Genomic DNA, 17,765 nt, shown 5'->3' with positions numbered 1-17,765 from the left:
AGACTCATACACCATTCCTTGAGGTTGACGTGAGGACCTGAGCACTGTACCTGAGCACTATAACTAGTTTCTCTTGTACAAGGATAGCCCTCTCCCACTTGAGCCAGAGCTACTTCAGGCTTTTTTTTTAGTGATGTCCTGAGAAATCAAACCCAGGGTTACATATATGAAAAACACTTTACTCCTAAGGCACATTCTCAGCCCTTTACTTCAGGTTTGTTAGTTTGTTTCTGTCTTTTTGTTGTTGTTATTGTAGGAGTTGACATCTGGGCCTGGGTGCTGTCCCTGAGCTCTTTAGCTCAAGTCTTGTGCTCTACCACTTGAGCCAAAACGCCATTTCAGTTTTTCTGGTGGTCCATCAGAGCTAAGTGTCTCAAGGACTTTCTAGCTCAGGCTAGCTTTTAACCATGATCCTTGTATCTTATCCTCCTGAGTAGTTAGTATGACAGGCATGAGCAACAAGCACCCAACTTCAACTTCAGGTTTCTTAGTGGTCAATTGGAGAAAATAGGCTCATGGTACCTTTTGTGCCTGGGATAGTTTGGAACCCAGATCCTCAAATCTCAGCTTCCTGAGAAGGCGGGATGACAACCTCAGCTATAGACCCCTAGGCTGTGAACTCTGCTGCAAGGGGATCCTTGGTTCCACGTGGTGGAGTGCTAACCATGAGCCAAGAGGTAAGGGGCAGCACCCAGGCCCCTAGTTCGAGGTTCATGACTGAGAAAAAACAAAACAAAACAATTGTCTGCAGGAGACAACTCATTACTCTTCAGAAATATATAATTTTTTTCCTGCCATGGGGACATATCTGAGAGTTAATATTCTTGTCTGCATAATCATCTCAGTTGTAGAACTCTTACAAGGACCTGATGAAAGAATGCACCCTGTGAAGGACACAGTACATGGCACTCTTTGCATGACTCAGCACACAGCATTCTGTGAAAGACTCAGCGCCCAGCACCCAATGAAGGACTCAGCACAGAGCACCCTATGAAGGACTCAGCACATAGCTCTATTCAACAAGCTGTCATTAGAATTGTAGTGACAATTCTTCCCCCTATGTCATTTTTTCCATTTATGACATCCTATTACATAGCATATAGATTTGCATCTGAATTATACATTCTACCTAACACTGAGCACTTTCAAAGAAAAAGAAAATGTGTGTCACACTCAGCTTCTAAACTCCACAATTACATTTTTGGCAGTGCTGGGATCTAAACTCAGGGCCTAGAAGGTTCAATTCATGAATGAGTGATGGTCAGCATAGCAACCTATAGCCAATTCAGCTGCCAGGCCTTTCCTAGGCCCTGAGATAGAGCCCCAGATGCTGACCCCCATATCGCACTTAGTATAGTTATTCATTTTATTTTTGCTTTATTCATTTATTTACCATTTATTTTATTGATGGTTATTACACATGAAATATTTATTACATAGGATATAGATTTGCCTATGTATGGAACTTCACACCTGACATGCAGGACTTTCACAGAAAAGGAAAACATGAGTCACCATGGACTTCTTACTACACGATTCAATTTTTGTCAGTGCTGGAATCTGAACTCACAGCCTACAAGGCTGAGTGTCAGCATGCCAGCCTGGAGCATATTTAGCTGACAGTCATTTCCAGCACCTGAGATCGAGCCCCACGGATGGACAAAATAAGAACAGATTGACAAGCAGATAGTATTACAAAATAAAATATAGATCTTTATAGAGTGCCAGAGATGTCTATACATTCTTCAGTTATATTGACCACATTTCTACCAATTCTTGGATATTTAGTATACTTCCATATAATTAATATTATTCTTTTCATACTTAATGAATTATTAATTAAATCATCCACTGTCTGGAAACTATTGCGTCCATGTAATAATATTCTTTGAATGTTTAAAAAAACTCATTAATATCCATTGGCCTCCTAAAATCACTCTGTCTAATTGTATAGTAGTATCCAGAAACAACCAATTCCACCTTGCCATTCATAATCTTCCATCGGTATTCCTATGAATAGGAATGAGACTCTTAAGATCTCCCTCCATTGGTAGAGGACAGGAAGGGGCTTCCAACACAGGGCCTATGTTGCCGTGTTGGCCTATGGCTTTCCTGGTAGCCCACCAGCCTTCAGTGAACCCAGGTTACCGACATTTTTCAAATGTGTCATTCACACACAGGATGGTCATCTTGCAAAGCAAACAAATGTAAAACTGGCAACCATCTGCAAGTTGCCTTTTTTTTTTCCTGTGTCGCATTATTATTTTTTTCCTGTCAGCCTCTGGGGCCCAGAAACCCAAGTTCGGCTGTGGGTCCAGTGGCTGCACCCGAACCTAGAATGATCAAAGCTGAGGCAGAATTGCCACGACCTGAGTTCAAGCTCTGTGCTTGACAAAATAAAAATAAATAAATAGGTACATATATTCATACATTAAAAATAGTTAAAATATTATGACCCTCCTTGGCTTGAAATTCATGCCCTTTATTCTGCCAGGCCTGGGAATTGAACTCAGGGTCTGGGTAAATCTGCAGCACTGTGGGGGATGGGGAAGTTCACCGTGCTGGAAGACAAGAAATCCAGGCCTGTTCCTAGGGCCTGAATTCAATTCCTAGCACTTAAAAGAATAACATACATATACATTTTTAACAGATGGTTTACATTTACATACACATATTTACTGCATATTAAGGTTAGTGTATTCATTTTATTTTGTGTTTTATTAATTTTTTTATGTATTTTAGTGAACATGATTATATATACCATTTTTTGCATCCTATTACATAAGACAAAAATTTCCCTATGTATTCTAGATCATTCCTGAGACCTAGGACTTTCACTGATAAGGAAAACAAGTGGGACAATTATTTTGTCCACCAGGATTAAGTTTTTGGCAGTTCTGTGACTTGAACTCATGAATTCACTTCATGAATGGTTAAATGTTAACAGAGTAGTCTGATGCAAGTGAAGTTGGCAGGCAAAATTGAGGACCTGAGATCAAGCCCTAGGAATGGCCAATATATAAACAGATAGATGTTTAGATTGCAGTGTGTGTGTGTGCATTTTTGTGTGTATTTACATATGTATATACATCCATAAATATATACAGACAGATATACATTTATGTAGATTCTAGTGTATAACCTTATATAAAGAGTGATGTCTATATCTTATTTTTAATATATTCTTTTACTACCAATTATTCGGTCTAAAATTATGCCTCTATTAATTAATCACGGTAGAACAGTTAATGAAGAATTAATCAATGACCTATATTTATTACATACAATCTTATACTAGAATGACTAACTAATTAGTAATTCAATTAGTACATTTCAAACATTTTATTAGTGTTCCAATACATAGGAACAAGTTTCCTAGGTCTTCGGCAGTGTGTAGGTGCAGTCCCAGGATCGAACTCAGGGCCTACATATCTGGGTTGGACTCAGGCTTTACTGATACCCCTCCAGCTTTTGTCATGCAAGGTCACATACAATTAAAAGACTAGTCATTGAGACCAAGGAGGGTAACAGTGCTGAGGAAACAAATGTAAAACTGTTGTGTGAAACTTCCTGGGTTTTTCCTCCTCCATTTTTGTTGGTTTGATGTACTTTTGCCAGTGCTGGGAGTTGAACTCGGGTCCTAGGTTCCCTGGATCATATGTGGGTATAGAAGCTGCATCCCAGGCTATCATAATCATGGTTTAAGACACAATAAAATGGTTCATTGAGTAAAAGGAGCTCAGGGAAAATGTCTAGGCTAACAGTTCAAGCCTCAGAACCTGCTACAAAAAAGCCATTAACTCCATGTGTCTGAGTATGTATGCATGCATTTGTATCAGTGAACATCCAGAGGTTCTATGAAGAAAGGCACCCAGCTAGGAAATTTGCTTTGAATAGAATGGTTTCATAGCACAGACAGTGCTTTCTAAACAGTGCATATTCCGGGGTTACCCTCAATGTTCCCAGAGTAGCCTGAGGGGTTCTCCATACCCAAGGCTGCTGGAGGAACTCTGCTTCATTGTTGGAACAGGCAGACAAAAGGCCTCACTCCTGTACAGCTGTGTAACAAACAATTCATCCAGGCCAATTACTGAGAATGTTTGTGGGCAGGCTCTGAAGGTCAGGAGAAAAAGGCCTCTTTTTACCCCAAGCTCTCTCTCTCCCCAGTGCTCTGTTTTGACAGGAAAACTTCATTTGTGCCACATCCCGGGGCAGGCCAAGTCCCCTGCACTCATCCTGTCTTTATAAGACTATGTTTCAATGTTGAAACAAACTGCTACCATTAATTCAAGAGTGCTCCTGGTAGACAATTAGGGAGCTATACCTAATGAAATGATTCATTATTGGCAACGATGCCTCCGTGTGTGTGTGTGTGTGTGTGTATGTGTGTGTGTGTGTGTGTGTGTGTGTGTGTGTGTGTGTGTGTGTGTGTGCATATACCAGTCCTGGTGCTTGAACTCAGGACCTAACCACTGTATCTGAGTTTCTCCTGTACAAGGACAGCACTCTACCACTTGAGCCACAGTGCCATTTCAGGGATGTGGAACATTTCTATGGATGTGGTACTGAGGATTCAAACCCAGGGTTTCACACATGCAAAGCAGTCTACCCCTAGGAAAAATTCCCAGCACTCCACTTCAGGTTTCTTTCTTTCTTTTCTTGTAAGTTGGAGGAGTTGAAGTTTGGGCCTGGGTGCTATCTCTATCTCTTCAGCTCAAATCTAGCGCTCTAGCACTTGAGCTACAGGGCCCCTTCAGGCTTTCTGGTGGTTTTAGGAGATAACCATCTCAAGGAATTTCCTGCCCAGGCTGGCTTTGGACCATGATCTGAAATTGCTTTGAACCAAGATCTTCAGCTTCCTGAGCAGACAGGATGATAGACCTCAGCTAAAGACACCTAAGCCCTGACACTTTGCTGCAAGGAGGTCCTTGGCTCAGCATGGTAGAACTTTAGCCATAAGCCCAAGAAGAAATTCAGCACCTAGGCTGTGAGTTCAAGGTTCATGATGGTGAAAATTAAACCAAAACAATTGTCTGCAGGAGACGTCACTAGAGCTAAATATATACATAAATTTGGCCCTGCCTTGGGGACATATCTGAGCCTCAACTTATTCATTTGCAAAAATCATCTTACTTGTGTAGCTCTTATAAGGACCAGATGAAAGAATACAACTCGTGAAGGACTCAGCACATAGCACCCTGTGAATGACTCAGCACACAGTACCCCATGAATGATCCAGCACCCCGTGAAAGACTCAGGACCGAGCACCCCAGGAAGGTTTCATCACATAGCTGTATAGTATAAACTGTCTTTAGATTTAAGGTGCTTTCATCAGTATCACCACTCTTTCACATACACATCACAAACCACACAAGTTAACATCTTACGGTTTAGAGGGGTGTTTTTTTTGTGGGGAGTATCATCAGCCTCGGGGATTTCACTCATAGTTTGGAGGTACTTTTCCTCAAGGCTAGAGCTCTACCATTTTGAGGCACAGCTCAGAGTCTCGCAGACTTCCTGTCAGGGCTGAGTTTTCAACCCACCAGTGTCTGATATCATCCCCCAAGCAGCAAGGGGTGAGCCAGCATCATCTGGTTCCATGGTGCTGGGTTGCAGCTGTTGACCTCTGGCTAAGTCATGTTAGGTGGCATCCATCGGCTTCAGACTCGCAGCTTGCTCTGTGATGAGGTATTTGAAATCCTGGCCTTCTATACTTGCAGTCAGAATATTCTAACTTGTTTTTGGTGCCAGTCCTGGGGCCTGAGTAAGGGCCTAAACACAATCCTTAAGCTTTCATGCTCAACAGCAGTGCTCCACTTCTTGAATGACAGCACTACTTGCTGTTAATTCTGTGCATGTGATATTGTGGAATGGATCCCAGGGCTTCATACATACTAGGCGAGCACTCTACCACAGAGCCCCAGGAATGTCAAGTGTAGAAATAGATATGTAGATTGTTACACACACACACACACACACACACACACACACATATATATACACATACATATATAAGTACATATATATATGTATGTATAAAACAAGACAGGTATGTCTGTATATTAATTCATTATATATACTATATTACTACGAATTATCAATAAATTATTCCTTCCTTTATTTAAGTATTATGGTTGAATACATAATAAAGTATTAATTGAAAATTAGTCAATATACTATAATTATTGTGTATAATTTTATAATATAATCATACACTACTAATGTAATTATTACTTTGCAACATTCCATTTGTATGGATATATATCAAAATGCATTTCTTAGGATCTCCTGCCATTCATAGGTGGCAGTCTTGGGATTCACACCCAGGCCTAGGTTGCTGATTTTGGCTATGGCTACCCTGATAGCCCACCAAACTTCAGCAGGGCAAGGTCACGTACACTTTCCAGGCCCTGTCATTTAGAACCAAAATGGTTGCAATGCAAAGAAAAAAAAAAACATATAAAACTGCCTTCTGGAACTTCCCAGTTTTATCCTTCTCCTTTGTTTTCAGTTTGGGGGCCAGAACTCTGGGTCTGGGTGCTGTCCCTCAACTCTTCAGCTCAAGGCTATCACCCTACCAGTTGAGCCATAAGACTACTTCCAGGTTTTTCTGCTTATATGGTGCTGAGGAATCTAACCCAGGGCCTTATATATGCAAGGCAAGCACTGTTTACTGAGCCATCTTCCTAGCACTTCTACTTTTTTTTTTGATGGTCCCAATGTTTGAACTCAGGTCCTAGGATCTCAGGATGGGCTGTGGGTCCAGAAGCTGCACAGCAGCCTAGGATGATCAGAACTGAAACAGAGTTGCACGAGCTGAGTTCAAACCCCAGGCATGGCCAAAAAAAATATTAAGGCCCTGGCTTGGAATTTGCACTGTTTTTCTGGCATGCCTGGGATTTGAACTCAGGGTCTGGGTAACTCTGTGGTACTATGGGGGAGAGTAAGCTCACCGTCGTTGAAGACAAGAATTCAGCAAGAATTTTAGGGCCCAATTTCAAGCCCCAGTACTGAAAACAATAATATCTATATATGAGATCTATTTACGTGCATGGGTTCAAAACTTATGACATTTATTACCCTTGTTTTTATTTTATTTAGTGATAATACATATATAGCATCTATTTCATTTATTACATCTTATCACATGGATCTATTTGCATATAGATTATACATCATACTGAGACCCAGAACTTTCACAGACAAGGAAAAAAAATGTGTCAAAATTGGCTTCTGACACCACATATAAAATTTTGGCCATGCTGGGATTTGAACTCACAGCCCACAATGCCCAATTCATGAAAGGGTCAGTTGTAGAACAAAAGCCTTTGGCACACTGAGCTTCCAGCCAGTTCTGAGGACCTGGGAACAAGCCATAGTAGTGGCTGATAGAGAGAGATAGAGATAGAGATATATCTCTATCTATCTATCTATATTTCTACAGAGATATAGATATATCTCTATCTATCTATCTATATCTCTACAGAGATATAGATACATATCTCTACAGATATATAGATAGATAGAGAGACAGACAGACAGACAGATAGATAGATAGATAGATAGATAGATAGATAGATAGATAGATAGATAGATAGATAGATAGATAGATAGATGGATAGCTCTAGATGCATGAAACAAGAGAGAGATGTCTGTATACTATGAAATTGCATATACGATATTACTACTGATTACTGGGAATTAAATTATTCCTTCCTTTTTTAAGGATCATGATTGAATACATAATAAAGTATTAATTGAAAATTAGTCATTGTATTATAAATGTTGTGAATAATTTTATAATATAATCAAACACTAACTACTAATTTACTTGTTACTTTTATAACATTCCATTTGTATAGATGTACATGGGAATGGGTTTTTAGAATCTCTGCCATTCATTAGTGGCAATCCCAGGATTCGACCTCCAGACCTAAGTTGCCAGTTTTGGCTATGGCTTCTTTAATAGTCTGCCAAACATCAGCAATGCAAAGTCATGTACTCTTTCTTGCCTTGTCATTTACATCCAGGATGGTCACAATACAAAGGGAAAAAAAAGTAAAAAACCACCTCTTGAACTTCTCAGTTTTATGCTTCTCTTTTTTTTGCCAGCCTGAAGATTTGAACTAGGGTCCTAGGATCCAAGGGTGGGCTGTGGCAGAGATGCCAAGACTTGAATGCAAGCCCTGTGCTTGGCCAAAAAAATAATAATTATTATAAGGCCCTGATTTGGAATTTGCACCATTTTTCTGGCAGGCCTTTTATTTGAACTGAGGGTCTGGATAACTCTGTGACACTGTGGGTGAAGGGGAAAAGCTCACTGTCCTTGAAGACAAGAAATTCAGACTAGTTCCTAGGGCCTGAAATGAAGCCCAGCACTGGAAAAAGTAATACTAATATATGAGATCTATTTTCATGCATGGGTTTACTGCATATGATCTTTATTACCCTTGTTTATTTAGTATTATTACCCATATAATAGTTCTTTTATTACATCATATCACATAGGATATATTTGCATATGGATTATACATCATACTGAGACCCAGGACATTCAAAGAGAAGGAAAAAAAGTGTCAAAATTGGCTTCTTACTGCACGAATAAATTTTTGGCGATGCTGGGATTTCAACTCAAGGCCTACAATGGCCAATCCATAAATGGGATCACAGTCTTAGCACACCAGCCTCTGGCAAACTGAGCTCCAGAAAGTTCTGATGACCTGTAATCAAGCCACAGGAGTGATCGTGCTCTCTCTTCTCTCTCTCTCTCTCTCTCTCTATATATATATATATAGATAGATAGATAGATAGATAGATAGATATAGATATAGGTAGATCTATATATGTGTCTATATATCTATAAATTTATAGATATATAGAGAAGATATATAGATACATATATAGAGAGATATATCTATATATCTCTCTATATATCTATAGAGATATCTATAGAATATAGATATATATATCTATATATAGAAAGAAACATAGATAGATAGATAGATAGATAGATAGATATGTAGATATATATGCATACACAGAGAGAGGGAATGTGAGGATATTAAATTATATCTATGATAACCATTATTAGTTATTAAATTATGCCTCCATTTAATGAAGTATTGTGTTTGAATACTTATAAAAGCATTAATTAAAAATTAGTCAGTATCCTTCCATTATGGGAATTATACTATGGTGCTAGAATGGAAGATATAAATCCAATAACTTTTCTGTGGCATTATAAAATAGAATCATGAATTTACTGCAAATTTAATTATTACTTTTATAACATTCCATTAGCATTCACATGAATATGAATGAGTTTTTCAGGGTCTCCTTCCATTTGTGGGTGACAGTCCTGGCTTTCGAATTCCAAGCCTGGTTAGTTTCTTTTGAATGCAAACAATTAGAATGACACCTTGAAGATTTCAGATTGTTAAAATTACAAAAAAGCACAAAAAGATGAAAAGAAACGAAGGAGCCAGGGCTCTTGCCTGTAATCCTAGCTCCTCAGGAAGCTGAGATGTAGAGAATGACAATTTGAATTCAGCCGTGCCAGGAAAGCCTGAGACACTCTTATTTTTAAGAGATCACAGGGAAAATAAAAACATGAATGGGGCTGTGGCTCAAGGACAGAGTGCTACCATTGAGCAAAAGGAGCTCAGGGACAAGACCTAGACTCATAGAACAAACCTGGAACTGCCCCCCCTGCCCCCCCAAAAGGAGGCAATAACTCTATATCTCTGTGTATGGATGGATGATGTATGGATGACAGGCATTCAGCAGGTTGCCCATGCCCAGTCCCCCAACCTGGGTAAGCTGGAACAAGCCCTCAGAGAGTACTAAGTCTGAGCTGGAAGCTCGAACAAAGCATTCTTCTCTACCATTTAATAACTGAAGTCTTATGTTCTGGCTGAGGTGTCCAATCAGGACACCTAGCAGCCAGCCACTGCCTCCAGGGAGATCACAGTACCTAGACTGTAGGAGTTGTCAAAGTTTCTGGTTCCATATTCTCTATCCCTCTGTAGGATGTGAGCCTAGACCTCTAGGGCCTGGTGGCTATCACTCATTTATCATTCCTCATTGCTGAGTCACAGGCTGGTCCGAAATCTTGGCAAAGATATGAAATAGTCAACAATATATATGCCGAAAGGGATATGCCAATAAATCTCGCCCTCATAATTCCCATTAGAAGGGAGCCTTAGGGTGCGAATGTGGCTTAATGGTAGAGTGCTTACCTAGCACGCACTAAGCCCTGGGTTCGATTGCTCAGTACCACAGAAAGAGAAAAAGCCAAAAGTGGCACTGTGGCTTAAGTGATAGCGGGCTAGCCTTGAGCAAAAGAAGCTCAGGAACATGCCCAGAACTTGAGTTAAAGCCCCAAGATTGGCAAAAAAATAAGTGAGCCTGATGAGACATATTCTTCTGGGAATCAGAGGAGGGCCGAGGTTATGGGTAAGAGGTAGGGTAGAGGGTAGGTGTTGGTGGTTAACCTCTGTAAGCTACTCAGGAGGCTGAGATCCTAGGATCCCAATTGCAAGCAGGAAAGTCTATATGAGACACTTTTCTCCAATTAAACACAAAAAGTCAGAAGTAGAGCTGTGGTTTTAGTACTAGAGTGCTAGCCTTGAGCACAAAAGCTCAGGGATAGGATAGCATCCAGGCCATGAAATCAAACCCTAGGACTGGCACGCACATGCACACACACACACACACACACACACACACACACACACACACACACACACACACACACAAGATAGAGCATTTGCCAGTCAGCCTGCACAAGTTCCATCTCTAGCAACTCAATATGAAAAAAAAGTGGGAGAAGGGAAGTAAATACTTGCTCCAGGAGGTGATATAAGCAGTGCCAAAATTCCCCAGGAGTTCTAAGATGTGGATTCAGGGCAGAGGGCCTCAGGCATAAGGTACAGCATGGGCAAAGGTCCTGAGGTTTAGAGCAGATGGTGTGGGTGGAATGAAGGTTCTGTGGCTTCAAGCAAGTATGGCAGGACATTCAAGGCTGAGTCACAGGTAGGGCAGAGGGTGAGGTCCCACAATGGGGCCCAGGGGGAAGATTAGCTCGGCTTTTTACCAGGGACCCCATCCATTTCCTGTGGCTGGAATCTTATTTTTAACAGCTCCTGACCCTCTGACATCCTTTGCATATAGAAGGCAGGGCAAACGCAGGGAAGAATGCTTGTTTGACCCATTGCAACAATGAGAAGTATAAGTTGTCATGTTTAAAACGAACTTTACAACGTTGGTGCAGGGGGGGGGGAAGGTTGGGTGGGGGGCCGAGGGGAGGCTGGGAAGTGATGGGAAGGGAAACAAAGAAGGAGGCTACAATGCTTGGTAAGAAATGTGCTCATTATCTTGCCCATGTAATTTTAACCCCTCTGTACAGTATTTTCACAATAAAAAGAAAAGAAAAGCTTCTAGCACAATGCCACCAGTGGCTCAACCCCTGTAAATCTTAGCTACTCAGGAGACTGAGATAGAGATCTTATGTGAAGCCAGCTCAGTGGAGGAAAGTTAGTGAGACTCTTCTTGCCAATGAACTACTAAAAGCCAGAAATGGAGCTGTGGCTCAAGTGGTAAAGTGCTAACCTTGAGGGAAAATGTTAAGAGACCAGAGCCCAGACCCTGAGTTCAAGCCCCAGTAACGGCACAGAAAAAGTAAAGAAAAGCTTTCAGGAGCTCCTACTCCACTGTGGTGAAAGACTAGTCCTCAGAAGACTGAGATGTGAGGACCACAGTTCAAAGCCAGCCCAAGCAGGAAAGTCCGAGAGACTCTGATCTCCAAGGAACCTCCATAAAACCGGAAGTGGCTCTTTAGCTCAAGTGGTAAGCTGAAGAGCTTAGGGACAACGCCCAGTCCCAGAGTTCAAGCCCCATGACCAACCCCTGGCCTGCTAGTACCTCTGTGGCTCTAGGCAGAGTACTTTCCAGTGGGCCCCTAAGGGTCTCCCAGTGTCTAGGTGTCCTACGCGGCTTGAGAGCAGCTTGTTTGGAGGCCATTGTCTACAAAGCAAGACATAGTACCAGAGAAGGGTGGAGCCTTGGGGCATGGAGATAATCAGAATGGCATCTGTCATGCATGTAATGTGGATCTGAGCAGTAAATTGATGTCTCAGACCACAGTTCTGAGCCAGGCGGGGCAGAAGCTGCAAGATTTCATACCAGGTAATGCCCATTCATGCAGGTATCACAAGAGTGTGAATTTGTCAGGCACACCTTGAGCAAGTGTTGAGTTGGGCTCATGAAAGACTTGTAGGCTCAGAAATCCACAGCCGGCTGGCTGATGCTTGTAACAGTAGCTGTCCCTGGAGTCCCAGGCCTCAGAGGCCTGCTTTTCTCACCAGTGCTCAGGGACACAGGGAGGTCTGCAATCGTCGGCTGACTACAAATGAGCATCCATAGTGCCCTCTCCTTGGTCCTGTGGCCCAGTGCACAAATGGAGGGACTGGTTCCATGGAACTTACTTCCATGGCCCAGACCCCTCAGCCCAAGAAGGATTTAGGGAGAAAACACTTGATATGCCTGTAGAGTTTACTGTGACAATGCCTCAGGACTGCCCCCAGTTCTAGCTCAGCTCATCATTACCACCTTCCTATGTATGTTTGTGTGTGTGTGTGTGTGTGTGTGTGTGCGCACGCGCGCGTGTGTGCGTGTGTGTGCACGCATAAGCACCTTGGTTCTAGGGCTTGATCTCAGGTCCTGGACTCTGTCCCTCACATTTTTCATTCAGGGCTAGCACACTTCCACTTAAGCCACAGCTTTTCTTCCAGCTTTTGGGGTGGTTATTTGCAGAAGAGAGTCTCACAGTCTTTTCTAGCTGGGCTGCCTCTGAATGGCAATCCTCAGATCTCAGACTCCTGAGGAGCTAGGAGTATGAGAGCATGAGCTATTAGCATCTGGCCACACTTCCTTTCTTGGCTAAAACAGACTACCTCTCTCCAGCTGAGCACCCATCTACAGCTACCCCTCCTATCCCTGGCTTCAGATGAAACATAACCTCCTCCCCTGAGGAAAAAGAATGGGATCAGGTTTGAGTTTTATGTTCTTCACAGTCAGAGGCTGGTGGAAGCTGATTTGGAGGTCAGAGATCTAGGCCAGGGCAAGTAGACAGCTGTTAAAACAGAAGAGTGTAGGAAAAGATATCCATGCAGTTGGATGCCAGCGGCTCATGCCTATAATCCTAGCTACTCAAGGCTGAGACCTATGGATCAATCAAGATTCAAAGCTAGCCTGGGCAAACTCTTATCTCCAAAGAATCATGAAAAAGATGGGAAGCGGAGCTACCATAGTTCAAGTAGTACAGCACCAACCTTGTGCAAACAAGCTAAAGATACCTAGGATAACACCTAGGTTCTGAGTTCAAGCCCTGGCAAACACACACACACACCTCCTCTGGAGGTGGACAAAGATATGGATAGCTGAACTTGGGCTCCAAAGGAAAAGTGGAATATTTAGGTCTCTGACAATTTAAGACTCATTATAGATCCTGATAGGGGGCTAAAGGCAAGGTTGCAATGGAGAAGCGGCACCATCTGAATTTAGGAATAGGCAGACAGGCACTGACCAAGTGGACAGAGAAAAATGAGGGAAAAATACACACACACACACACACACACACACACACACACACACACACACCACACACACACACACAAACCAACGGGTAGTCCAAGGCCTCAGCAGTCCTTGAGCACATGAATATTCCAACCCCCGGGAAGATGGCAATATTGGTCTCCGAACAACTGTAGACAAAACTCAGAGCCTCTCACACATCTGGAATGGCTCCTAACACAGCAGGGCATTTCCTACTGTACACACAGCTTTTTGCCAGAATTTGTTATTTTTTATTTCAGTTTTCTCAAGGCTAGCATTTTATTGCTTGTACCACAGCTCCATTTCTATCTTTTGCTGGTCACTTTCAAATCAGAATCTAATGGACTTTTTTTTCTTGGTCTGTTTTCAAACCACAATCCTCAGATTTCATCTTTCTGATTAACTAGGATTAAAGACATGAGCCATCAGTGTGGCTTCTACTTTTTCCTCTATAGTTATCTAATGCACATACTTAGATAGTAATGTAAAACTGAGAGTATAGAAGCAAGATGTACAGTGATGATACTGTCCTGTCAGAAATTCAAGTTAGTAATGTAAATTTCTTCATAAGACCATAAACAAAAAATACCATGGTACAGTGTAAGAGAACTCACTATTGAACATATGAGCTTTAAGAGCTTTCTAATAGATCCATTATTTATTGTTACCTAACATCATTAAAACATATGAGGCATTAGTAAAATAGAAGTCCTATGCATGACTACATAAATTCCTTGTTTTTTTAAAGACACTTGTTTTCATCTAAAAAAGTAGGTCTGTCTATTGTCGTCATGTGATTTTGATGATTGAAGGTGCTTAGTGAGAAGGTGAAAATGTATTAGTAGTCCTAAACTATCAATTCTCATTTTTTCTTCTTGGAGAATATAATGATCAAAGCAATAGTTCAGAATCAGCAAGCAATAGTTCAGAATCATGCTTCCAGTGCAAGTGGATCACCAGTAAGAAATCCTCAATACCATTTTACACAGTTTTGTCACAGATACAATCTGCCTGCCTTTAGCTGCTTTACTAGCTTGGACCTATTTCTTCATTGTACAGGAAAAGTGTCATTCAACTGATTTCAGTCAGATCTGTTACGAGAATTACCAAGGATTTAGATTCTTGTCTGTAATTTGGTCAAAGCTATGTCTCTTTATGTAGGCTACTAAAAATGTATTTACTAATTTCAAGTAAATACATAAATTCTATTTCAATCTTTTTTAAAAAAATACAATTTTGTTTGCTCTATCAATTGATCAGAGGCATGGATTTTGTGGCTAGCTAGGTCATTGCACATGTGTATCTCTCTTCCTTTCTCTATTTCATGGTTCTCATAGATAATATGATTGCTCCATAATTATCCTAATTTATTTTGCTTTTATATTTTTGGTTGTATCATTTCACTTTTTGCTCTGCCATTTCCCAAATCATTTATATAGAAGGCATTATTTCATATTTTCTCATTCCTAGAATAAGCTGCACATGAAGACATCACTGGTTCTCATTTTCAGTCTGTACCTTTGAATATGGAGGAACATCTTTCCTCTGTTCTCCATCAATTCCCTACTCTCCAGTTAGAATAATTTCGAATAGTAAAATTAGAAAAAGAGAATATAAATCATGGTGAAAAAATATGCAGAAAATTCACCGGAAATTTCTGACCAGTTCAACCAATGTGAACTGTTAGGGAAATACATGGAAACCTCATTCCCACTGGCTCTCAAAGTCTCTGCTTAGTGAATTCTTAGAAAGATGAGGAACAAGATGAAAAAGTAAGGAATAGTATCAATTGCAAGACAAAACATGGAGAAGGATCCAAGTAAATTTCTTCATTGGGCTACTGAAAATATTCAGCTTACTACAGTGCGGAAGCTACTTTTCAAAAAGGCCACTCATGTGAATAATAGGGGATGATGATGAGTATACCCCCACTTCATCTGGAAGCCGACAGTGGACGCTTAGACATTGTCCATGAGTTGGTGGCTCAAGTGGCAAATGCAATAACTGTAGATGGCTGGACACCCCTGCACAGTGTATATATGCAGAATAATACCAGACTGGCTTCTTTCTTACTTCATCATGATACAGATACCAATGCCCTAACTAAAGGCCTCTTGACCCCCTTACATCTTGCTGCTGAGAATTGAGATAGCAAAGAAACACTGGATCTCCTTCTGTTGAACCATTATATAAACCAGGCGTGAAGAACAACTTAGAAGAAACTGCATTTGAAATTGCCCAAAGGATAAGTATTTATCACTACCTCTATGAAGCTGTGGAAGGCTGTACAAATTGTTCTCTTAAGTCCTAATGGTCGGGTTAAGTTTCTTAAATTTCAAAAATGCAAGTCCATCCTTTGTGTCCATACAAAATATTTCCACAATCCAAATAAGGACAATATCTTTTTTTTTTTTTTTTGCTCGGTCATGGGGTTTGAACACTGGGCCTGGGCGCTATGCCTGTGTTCTTCAGCTCAAGGTGAGTGCTCTACCGCTTGAGCCACAGCTTCACTTCCAGTTTTCTAGTGGTTTATTGGAGATAAGAGTCTCATGGACTTTCCTTCCCGGGCTGGCTTTGAACCGTGAGCCTTAGATCTCAGCGTCCTGAGTAGCTAGGATTACAGGAGTGAGCCACCAGCGCCCGGCAACACCAATACTTATTGTAAAAATTCATGAATTCCGTGGAATTCTTCCAAGTGAATTGCCTGCATTGGATGTCAAAATGAATTCAAGAGTTTTTGTATACATGTATAATGATTTCTGCAGAGTTTGTGATTTTTTTAATTAGAAATAATTTTAACGTATCTGTTGAAATGAGTAGTACAGAAACTAAAGTATTTCTGGTGGTTGTCTGAAAAAGAATATTTTAAAATGTTCTATATTCTATGTTTGCATAATGTTCATAATTTATTTTATTCTTTCCTAGATATACTTTGAATTCTATATTATTTTATAATATATAGGTTCATTAATGTGTCCTTTCAGATTGTATTCCATATAGAAAGTTTTAGATTCCTTTTTTGCCTAGGTCCTAATATTATTTTTCTTTGGGATAAAATGACAATTTTGTCTAATTTCAAAAGTTTTGTAAAGTTTATGCTATGTAAACGCCTTTCTGAGGTGAAGATTTAATACACTAATGCCAAACTAAATTTAATTTAAAAGAATTACGTTTGTTGTTACACTTGTTATTTTGTAATCAACTTTTTTTTTTTTTTTAGGTCTGGTCCTGGGGCCTGAACTCTGGGCCTGGGCGCTGTTCCTCATCTCTTCAGCTCAAGGCTAGTGCTCTACCACTGAAGCCACAGCGCCACTTCCGGCTTTTTTCTTTTTGCTTATGTGGTGCTGAGGAATCGAACCCAGGGCCTTGAGCATGCAAGGCAAGCGTTCTACCACTGAGTCACCTTCCCAGCCCTGTAATCAACGTTTTAATAACTGTTTTTCATTTCTTGTATCTGAAGAATGAAAAATACGAAATACTTCACAAATTTTCATATCATCCTTGTGCAATTGCCATGTTAATCTCTGTATTGTAATTTGGGAGTACGTGCTGCTGAAGCATGTAGTATTTTTTAAATTTAAGTAGTTAGTGATGCAATCTTTATACAGGCTTATATCCGTGGGTGCTTACTTGGAACAAGGAAATCTTATTGTTCCTAACAATGCTATTATTTCCCTAAAATTCTGTGAATAGGGGAAAAATTACATGTTCAATCGATTGCTCACATTTGCAATTTTTTTTGTCAATGACAATTTTAAGTCTTTTTCATTTGGAATTTGATCACACTTTCAATAATTTATAGCTAGGTCCAAAGGTGATGGCTTTTTCAAGTACTTATTGATCCAACTGAATTAGGTTTGTGGAGCTAATGGATTCAAAGTAAGCCTTGCTTAAGAGCTACTTATAACATTCTGCAGCTGACATTTTCCCAAATGAGGTCTTACTGGCACAAATGTCTACCTGACCCTTTACTCTTCTCCCATGTAGGAACAGACCAATCAGAATATCTTACCCTGACAACATAGATTGTTTTACTTGAACAAAACTTAAATGTTACAAGGGATCATAGAGAGATGAACAGTTCAGTCAGAAGTGTTCAGACTAGAAGGTATTTTATCAAAATATAATTGTTTATTATATCTAACATTTCA

The 17,765-nt window shown here is 40.5% G+C and overlaps 1 pseudogene; it reads right to left on the bottom strand.

Moving 5' to 3' along the window:
* Positions 1-17,078: 17,078 nt before the first annotated feature.
* On the bottom strand, positions 17,079-17,175 carry LOC122101776 (annotated as a pseudogene).
* Between the last annotated feature and the right edge of the window lie 590 nt (positions 17,176-17,765).

The sequence above is a fragment of the Dipodomys spectabilis genome, unplaced genomic scaffold (assembly GCF_019054845.1).
Source record: "Dipodomys spectabilis isolate Male_0828 unplaced genomic scaffold, ASM1905484v1 ptg000685l, whole genome shotgun sequence".
NCBI classification, from domain to species: domain Eukaryota; kingdom Metazoa; phylum Chordata; class Mammalia; order Rodentia; family Heteromyidae; genus Dipodomys; species Dipodomys spectabilis.
Note: the sequence above shows the minus strand (reverse complement) of the source record. Positions and strands in the feature narration are given on the sequence as shown.